This window comes from Ammospiza caudacuta, chromosome 9 (genome assembly GCF_027887145.1).
Source record: "Ammospiza caudacuta isolate bAmmCau1 chromosome 9, bAmmCau1.pri, whole genome shotgun sequence".
NCBI classification, from domain to species: Eukaryota; Metazoa; Chordata; class Aves; order Passeriformes; family Passerellidae; genus Ammospiza; species Ammospiza caudacuta.
This window is the reverse complement of record NC_080601.1, coordinates 4,900,241-4,909,562: the sequence shown is the minus strand read 5'-3', so window position 1 is coordinate 4,909,562 and position 9,322 is coordinate 4,900,241.

Genomic DNA, 9,322 nt, shown 5'->3' with positions numbered 1-9,322 from the left:
CAAGGAAAACCTGCGGGAGCACAGAAAACATCTCCCATCGTGTTCTGGACGTTGCACGGAGGTCTGCCAAGTGTTTGACAAGAAGGAAAGAAAAGTTGTCCAAAACAGCTTCCAATCGAATATTCATGTGATTGGAAACGTCAGGAAAGTGTAAGGTACTGTTTTCTATCAGTTGGCAAGCTGCGCACACAATCCCAGTGTTGTACAGCTTCCTTCTTCACCTTTCCGATGCTGCCGCTCTCTCCGGCTCCCGGAGCCGAAGAAGCGGCTTCTTCGCGCAAAGACGATTGTACCGCTCACAGTGCTCTCTTAGCGCAGCTTCTGCCGAAAGAAGCCCGGGAGCGGCTCTTAGCTCCGGAGAGCATCGTACCTTCGTCTTTAGCGTCTTTTGTGGTCTACATCCTAGCAGAAAGCTTTTCCACTCTGTCTGGCAAGGAAAACCTGCGGGAGCACAGAAAACATCTCCCATCGTGTTCTGGACGTTGCAGGGAGGTCTGCCAAGTGTTTGGCAGGAAGAAATGAAAAGCTGTCCAAAACAGCTTCCAATCGAATATTCGTGTGATTGGAAACGTCAGGAATGTGTAAGGTACTGTTTTCTATCAGTTGGCAAGCTGCGCACACAATCCCAGTGTTGTACAGCTTCCTTCTTCACCTTTCCGATGCTGCCGCTCTCTCCGGCTCCCGGAGCCGAAGAAGCGGCTTCTTCGCGCAAAGACGATTGTACCGCTCACAGTGCTCTCTTAGCGCCGCTTCTGCCGAAAGAAGCCCGGGAGCGGCTCTTAGCTCCGGAGAGCATCGTACCTTCGTCTTTAGCGTCTTTTGTGGTCTACATCCTAGCAGAAAGCTTTTCCACTCTGTCTGGCAAGGAAAACCTGCGGGAGCACAGAAAACATCTCCCATCGTGTTCTGGACGTTGCAGGGAGGTCTGCCAAGTGTTTGACAAGAAGGAAAGAAAAGTTGTCCAAAACAGCTTCCAATCGAATATTCATGTGATTGGAAACGTCAGGAAAGTGTAAGGTACTGTTTTCTATCAGTTGGCAAGCTGCGCACACAATCCCAGTGTTGTACAGCTTCCTTCTTCACCTTTCCGATGCTGCCGCTCTTTCCGGCTCCCGGAGCCGAAGAAGCGGCTTCTTCGCGCAAAGACGATTGTACCGCTCACAGTGCTCTCTTAGCACTGCTCCTGCCGAAAGAAGCCCGGGAGCGGCTCTTAGCTCCGGAGAGCATCGTACCTTCGTCTTTAGCGTCTTTTGTGGTCTACATCCTAGCAGAAAGCTTTTCCACTCTGTCTGGCAAGGAAAACCTGCGGGAGCACAGAAAACATCTCCCATCGTGTTCTGGACGGTGCACGGAGGTCTGCCAAGTGTTTGGCATGAAGGAAAGAAAAGTTGTCCAAAACAGCTTCTTATCGAATATTCATGTGATTGGAAACGTCAGGAAAGTGTAAGGTACTGTTTTCTATCAGTTGGCAAGCTGCGCACACAATCCCAGTGTTGTACAGCTTCCTTCTTCACCTTTCCGATGCTGCCACTCTCTCCGGCTCCCGGAGCCGAAGAAGCGGCTTCTTCGCGCACAGACGATTGTACCGCTCACAGTGCTCTCTTAGCGCCGCTTCTGCCGAAAGAAGCCCGGGAGCGGCTCTTAGCTCTGGAGAGCATCGTACCTTCGTCTTTAGCGTCTTTTGTGGTCTACATCCTAGCAGAAAGCTTTTCCACTCTGTCTGGCAAGGAAAACCTGCGGGAGCACAGAAAACATCTCCCATCGTGTTCTGGACGTTGCACGGAGGTCTGCCAAGTGTTTGGCAGGAAGAAATGAAAAGCTGTCCAAAACAGCTTCCAATCGAATATTCGTGTGATTGGAAACGTCAGGAATGTGTAAGGTACTGTTTTCTATCAGTTGGCAAGCTGCGCACACAATCCCAGTGTTGTACAGCTTCCTTCTTCACCTTTCCGATGCTGCCGCTCTCTCCGGCTCCCGGAGCCGAAGAAGCGGCTTCTTCGCGCACAGACGATTGTACCGCTCACAGTGCTCTCTTAGCGCCGCTTCTGCCGAAAGAAGCCCGGGAGCGGCTCTTAGCTCCGGAGAGCATCGTACCTTCGTCTTTAGCGTCTTTTGTGGTCTACATCCTAGCAGAAAGCTTTTCCACTCTGTCTGGCAAGGAAAACCTGCGGGAGCACAGAAAACATCTCCCATCGTGTTCTGGACGTTGCACGGAGGTCTGCCAAGTGTTTGACAAGAAGAAATGAAAAGCTGTCCAAAACAGGTTCCAATCGAATATTCGTGTCATTGGAAACGTCAGGAATGTGTAAGGTACTGTTTTCTATCAGTTGGCAAGCTGCGCACACAATCCCAGTGTTGTACAGCTTCCTTCTTCACCTTTCCGATGCTGCCGCTCTCTCCGGCTCCCGGAGCCGAAGAAGCGGCTTCTTCGCGCAAAGACGATTGTACAGCTCACAGTGCTCGCTTAGCGCCGCTTCTGCCGAAAGAAGCCCGGCAGCGGCTCTTAGCTCCGGAGAGCATCGTACCTTCGTCTTTAGCGTCTTTTGTGGTCTACATCCTAGCAGAAAGCTTTTCCACTCTGTCTGGCAAGGAAAACCTGCGGGAGCACAGAAAACATCTCCCATCGTGTTCTGGACGTTGCAGGGAGGTCTGCCAAGTGTTTGGCAGGAAGAAATGAAAAGCTGTCCAAAACAGCTTCCAATCGAATATTCGTGTGATTGGAAACGTCAGGAATGTGTAAGGTACTGTTTTCTATCAGTTGGCAAGCTGCGCACACAATCCCAGTGTTGTACAGCTTCCTTCTTCACCTTTCCGATGCTGCCGCTCTCTCCGGCTCCCGGAGCCAAAGAAGCGGCTTCTTCGCGCAAAGACGATTGTACCGCTCACAGTGCTCTCTTAGCGCCGCTTCTGCCGAAAGAAGCCCGGGAGCGGCTCTTAGCTCCGGAGAGCATCGTACCTTCGTCTTTAGCGTCTTTTGTGGTCTACATCCTAGCAGAAAGCTTTTCCACTCTGTCTGGCAAGGAAAACCTGCGGGAGCACAGAAAACATCTCCCATCGTGTTCTGGACGTTGCAGGGAGGTCTGCCAAGTGTTTGACAAGAAGGAATGGAAAGCTGTCCAAAACAGCTTCCAATCGAAGATTCATGTGATTGGAAACGTCAGGAATGTGTAAGGTACTGTTTTCTATCAGTTGGCAAGCTGCGCACACAATCCCAGTGTTGTACAGCTTCCTTCTTCACCTTTCCGATGCTGCCGCTCTCTCCGGCTCCCGGAGCCGAAGAAGCGGCTTCTTCGCGCAAAGACGATTGTACCGCTCACAGTTCTCTCCTTAACGCGGCTTCTGCCGAAAGAAGCCCGGGAGCGGCTCTTAGCTCCGGAGAGCATCGTACCTTCGTCTTTAGCGTCTTTTGTGGTCTACATCCTAGCAGAAAGCTTTTCCACTCTGTCTGGCAAGGAAAACCTGCGGGAGCACAGAAAACATCTCCCATCGTGTTCTGGACGTTGCACGGAGGTCTGCCAAGTGTTTGGCATGAAGAAATGAAAAGCTGTCCAAAACAGCTTCTTATCGAACATTCGTGTGATTGGAAACGTCAGGAAAGTGTAAGGTACTGTTTTCTATCAGTTGGCAAGCTGCGCACACAATCCCAGTGTTGTACAGCTTCCTTCTTCACCTTTCCGATGCTGCCGCTCTCTCCGGCTCCCGGAGCCGAAGAAGCGGCTTCTTCGCGCAAAGACGATTGTACCGCTCACAGTGCTCGCTTAGCGCCGCTTCTGCCAAAAGAAGCCCGGGAGCGGCTCTTAGCTCCGGAGAGCATCGTACCTTCGTCTTTAGCGTCTTTTGTGGTCTACATCCTAGCAGAAAGCTTTTCCACTCTGTCTGGCAAGGAAAACCTGCGGGAGCACAGAAAACATCTCCCATCGTGTTCTGGACGTTGCACGGAGGTCTGCCAAGTGTTTGGCATGAAGAAATGAAAAGCTGTCCAAAACAGCTTCTTATCGAACATTCGTGTGATTGGAAACGTCAGGAAAGTGTAAGGTACTGTTTTCTATCAGTTGGCAAGCTGCGCACACAATCCCAGTGTTGTACAGCTTCCTTCTTCACCTTTCCGATGCTGCCGCTCTCTCCGGCTCCCGGAGCCGAAGAAGCGGCTTCTTCGCGCACAGACGATTGTACCGCTCACAGTGCTCTCTTAGCGCCGCTTCTGCCGAAAGAAGCCCGGGAGCGGCTCTTAGCTCCGGAGAGCATCGTACCTTCGTCTTTAGCGTCTTTTGTGGTCTACATCCTAGCAGAAAGCTTTTCCACTCTGTCTGGCAAGGAAAACCTGCGGGAGCACAGAAAACATCTCCCATCGTGTTCTGGACGTTGCACGGAGGTCTGCCAAGTGTTTGACAAGAAGGAAAGAAAAGTTGTCCAAAACAGCTTCCAATCGAATATTCATGTGATTGGAAACGTCAGGAAAGTGTAAGGTACTGTTTTCTATCAGTTGGCAAGCTGCGCACACAATCCCAGTGTTGTACAGCTTCCTTCTTCACCTTTCCGATGCTGCCGCTCTCTCCGGCTCCCGGAGCCGAAGAAGCGGCTTCTTCGCGCAAAGACGATTGTACCGCTCACAGTGCTCTCTTAGCGCAGCTTCTGCCGAAAGAAGCCCGGGAGCGGCTCTTAGCTCCGGAGAGCATCGTACCTTCGTCTTTAGCGTCTTTTGTGGTCTACATCCTAGCAGAAAGCTTTTCCACTCTGTCTGGCAAGGAAAACCTGCGGGAGCACAGAAAACATCTCCCATCGTGTTCTGGACGTTGCAGGGAGGTCTGCCAAGTGTTTGGCAGGAAGAAATGAAAAGCTGTCCAAAACAGCTTCCAATCGAATATTCGTGTGATTGGAAACGTCAGGAATGTGTAAGGTACTGTTTTCTATCAGTTGGCAAGCTGCGCACACAATCCCAGTGTTGTACAGCTTCCTTCTTCACCTTTCCGATGCTGCCGCTCTCTCCGGCTCCCGGAGCCGAAGAAGCGGCTTCTTCGCGCAAAGACGATTGTACCGCTCACAGTGCTCTCTTAGCGCCGCTTCTGCCGAAAGAAGCCCGGGAGCGGCTCTTAGCTCCGGAGAGCATCGTACCTTCGTCTTTAGCGTCTTTTGTGGTCTACATCCTAGCAGAAAGCTTTTCCACTCTGTCTGGCAAGGAAAACCTGCGGGAGCACAGAAAACATCTCCCATCGTGTTCTGGACGTTGCAGGGAGGTCTGCCAAGTGTTTGACAAGAAGGAATGGAAAGCTGTCCAAAACAGCTTCCAATCGAAGATTCATGTGATTGGAAACGTCAGGAATGTGTAAGGTACTGTTTTCTATCAGTTGGCAAGCTGCGCACACAATCCCAGTGTTGTACAGCTTCCTTCTTCACCTTTCCGATGCTGCCGCTCTCTCCGGCTCCCGGAGCCGAAGAAGCGGCTTCTTCGCGCAAAGACGATTGTACCGCTCACAGTTCTCTCCTTAGCGCCGCTTCTGCCGAAAGAAGCCCGGGAGCGGCTCTTAGCTCCGGAGAGCATCGTACCTTCGTCTTTAGCGTCTTTTGTGGTCTACATCCTAGCAGAAAGCTTTTCCACTCTGTCTGGCAAGGAAAACCTGCGGGAGCACAGAAAACATCTCCCATCGTGTTCTGGACGTTGCACGGACGTCTGCCAAGTGTTTGGCATGAAGAAATGAAAAGCTGTCCAAAACAGCTTCTTATCGAACATTCGTGTGATTGGAAACGTCAGGAAAGTGTAAGGTACTGTTTTCTATCAGTTGGCAAGCTGCGCACACAATCCCAGTGTTGTACAGCTTCCTTCTTCACCTTTCCGATGCTGCCGCTCTCTCCGGCTCCCGGAGCCGAAGAAGCGGCTTCTTCGCGCAAAGACGATTGTACCGCTCACAGTGCTCGCTTAGCGCCGCTTCTGCCAAAAGAAGCCCGGGAGCGGCTCTTAGCTCCGGAGAGCATCGTACCTTCGTCTTTAGCGTCTTTTGTGGTCTACATCCTAGCAGAAAGCTTTTCCACTCTGTCTGGCAAGGAAAACCTGCGGGAGCACAGAAAACATCTCCCATCGTGTTCTGGACGTTGCACGGAGGTCTGCCAAGTGTTTGGCATGAAGAAATGAAAAGCTGTCCAAAACAGCTTCTTATCGAACATTCGTGTGATTGGAAACGTCAGGAAAGTGTAAGGTACTGTTTTCTATCAGTTGGCAAGCTGCGCACACAATCCCAGTGTTGTACAGCTTCCTTCTTCACCTTTCCGATGCTGCCGCTCTCTCCGGCTCCCGGAGCCGAAGAAGCGGCTTCTTCGCGCACAGACGATTTTACCGCTCACAGTGCTCTCTTAGCGCCGCTTCTGCCGAAAGAAGCCCGGGAGCGGCTCTTAGCTCCGGAGAGCATCGTACCTTTGTCTTTAGCGTCTTTTGTGGTCTACATCCTAGCAGAAAGCTTTTCCACTCTGTCTGGCAAGGAAAACCTGCGGGAGCACAGAAAACATCTCCCATCGTGTTCTGGACGTTGCACGGAGGTCTGCCAAGTGTTTGACAAGAAGGAAAGAAAAGTTGTCCAAAACAGCTTCCAATCGAATATTCATGTGATTGGAAACGTCAGGAAAGTGTAAGGTACTGTTTTCTATCAGTTGGCAAGCTGCGCACACAATCCCAGTGTTGTACAGCTTCCTTCTTCACCTTTCCGATGCTGCCGCTCTCTCCGGCTCCCGGAGCCGAAGAAGCGGCTTCTTCGCGCAAAGACGATTGTACCGCTCACAGTGCTCTCTTAGCGCAGCTTCTGCCGAAAGAAGCCCGGGAGCGGCTCTTAGCTCCGGAGAGCATCGTACCTTCGTCTTTAGCGTCTTTTGTGGTCTACATCCTAGCAGAAAGCTTTTCCACTCTGTCTGGCAAGGAAAACCTGCGGGAGCACAGAAAACATCTCCCATCGTGTTCTGGACGTTGCAGGGAGGTCTGCCAAGTGTTTGGCAGGAAGAAATGAAAAGCTGTCCAAAACAGCTTCCAATCGAATATTCGTGTGATTGGAAACGTCAGGAATGTGTAAGGTACTGTTTTCTATCAGTTGGCAAGCTGCGCACACAATCCCAGTGTTGTACAGCTTCCTTCTTCACCTTTCCGATGCTGCCGCTCTCTCCGGCTCCCGGAGCCGAAGAAGCGGCTTCTTCGCGCAAAGACGATTGTACCGCTCACAGTGCTCTCTTAGCGCCGCTTCTGCCGAAAGAAGCCCGGGAGCGGCTCTTAGCTCCGGAGAGCATCGTACCTTCGTCTTTAGCGTCTTTTGTGGTCTACATCCTAGCAGAAAGCTTTTCCACTCTGTCTGGCAAGGAAAACCTGCGGGAGCACAGAAAACATCTCCCATCGTGTTCTGGACGTTGCACGGAGGTCTGCCAAGTGTTTGACAAGAAGGAATGGAAAGCTGTCCAAAACAGCTTCCAATCGAAGATTCATGTGATTGGAAACGTCAGGAATGTGTAAGGTACTGTTTTCTATCAGTTGGCAAGCTGCGCACACAATCCCAGTGTTGTACAGCTTCCTTCTTCACCTTTCCGATGCTGCCGCTCTCTCCGGCTCCCGGAGCCGAAGAAGCGGCTTCTTCGCGCAAAGACGATTGTACCGCTCACAGTTCTCTCCTTAACGCGGCTTCTGCCGAAAGAAGCCCGGGAGCGGCTCTTAGCTCCGGAGAGCATCGTACCTTCGTCTTTAGCGTCTTTTGTGGTCTACATCCTAGCAGAAAGCTTTTCCACTCTGTCTGGCAAGGAAAACCTGCGGGAGCACAGAAAACATCTCCCATCGTGTTCTGGACGTTGCACGGACGTCTGCCAAGTGTTTGGCATGAAGAAATGAAAAGCTGTCCAAAACAGCTTCTTATCGAATATTCGTGTGATTGGAAACGTCAGGAAAGTGTAAGGTACTGTTTTCTATCAGTTGGCAAGCTGCGCACACAATCCCAGTGTTGTACAGCTTCCTTCTTCACCTTTCCGATGCTGCCGCTCTCTCCGGCTCCCGGAGCCGAAGAAGCGGCTTCTTCGCGCAAAGACGATTGTACCGCTCACAGTGCTCGCTTAGCGCCGCTTCTGCCAAAAGAAGCCCGGGAGCGGCTCTTAGCTCCGGAGAGCATCGTACCTTCGTCTTTAGCGTCTTTTGTGGTCTACATCCTAGCAGAAAGCTTTTCCACTCTGTCTGGCAAGGAAAACCTGCGGGAGCACAGAAAACATCTCCCATCGTGTTCTGGACGTTGCACGGAGGTCTGCCAAGTGTTTGGCATGAAGAAATGAAAAGCTGTCCAAAACAGCTTCTTATCGAACATTCGTGTGATTGGAAACGTCAGGAAAGTGTAAGGTACTGTTTTCTATCAGTTGGCAAGCTGCGCACACAATCCCAGTGTTGTACAGCTTCCTTCTTCACCTTTCCGATGCTGCCGCTCTCTCCGGCTCCCGGAGCCGAAGAAGCGGCTTCTTCGCGCACAGACGATTTTACCGCTCACAGTGCTCTCTTAGCGCCGCTTCTGCCGAAAGAAGCCCGGGAGCGGCTCTTAGCTCCGGAGAGCATCGTACCTTCGTCTTTAGCGTCTTTTGTGGTCTACATCCTAGCAGAAAGCTTTTCCACTCTGTCTGGCAAGGAAAACCTGCGGGAGCACAGAAAACATCTCCCATCGTGTTCTGGACGTTGCACGGAGGTCTGCCAAGTGTTTGACAAGAAGGAAAGAAAAGTTGTCCAAAACAGCTTCCAATCGAATATTCATGTGATTGGAAACGTCAGGAAAGTGTAAGGTACTGTTTTCTATCAGTTGGCAAGCTGCGCACACAATCCCAGTGTTGTACAGCTTCCTTCTTCACCTTTCCGATGCTGCCGCTCTCTCCGGCTCCCGGAGCCGAAGAAGCGGCTTCTTCGCGCAAAGACGATTGTACCGCTCACAGTGCTCTCTTAGCGCAGCTTCTGCCGAAAGAAGCCCGGGAGCGGCTCTTAGCTCCGGAGAGCATCGTACCTTCGTCTTTAGCGTCTTTTGTGGTCTACATCCTAGCAGAAAGCTTTTCCACTCTGTCTGGCAAGGAAAACCTGCGGGAGCACAGAAAACATCTCCCATCGTGTTCTGGACGTTGCACGGAGGTCTGCCAAGTGTTTGGCATGAAGGAAAGAAAAGTTGTCCAAAACAGCTTCTTATCGAATATTCATGTGATTGGAAACGTCAGGAAAGTGTAAGGTACTGTTTTCTATCAGTTGGCAAGCTGCGCACACAATCCCAGTGTTGTACAGCTTCCTTCTTCACCTTTCCGATGCTGCCGCTCTCTCCGTCTCCCGGAGCCGAAGAAGCGG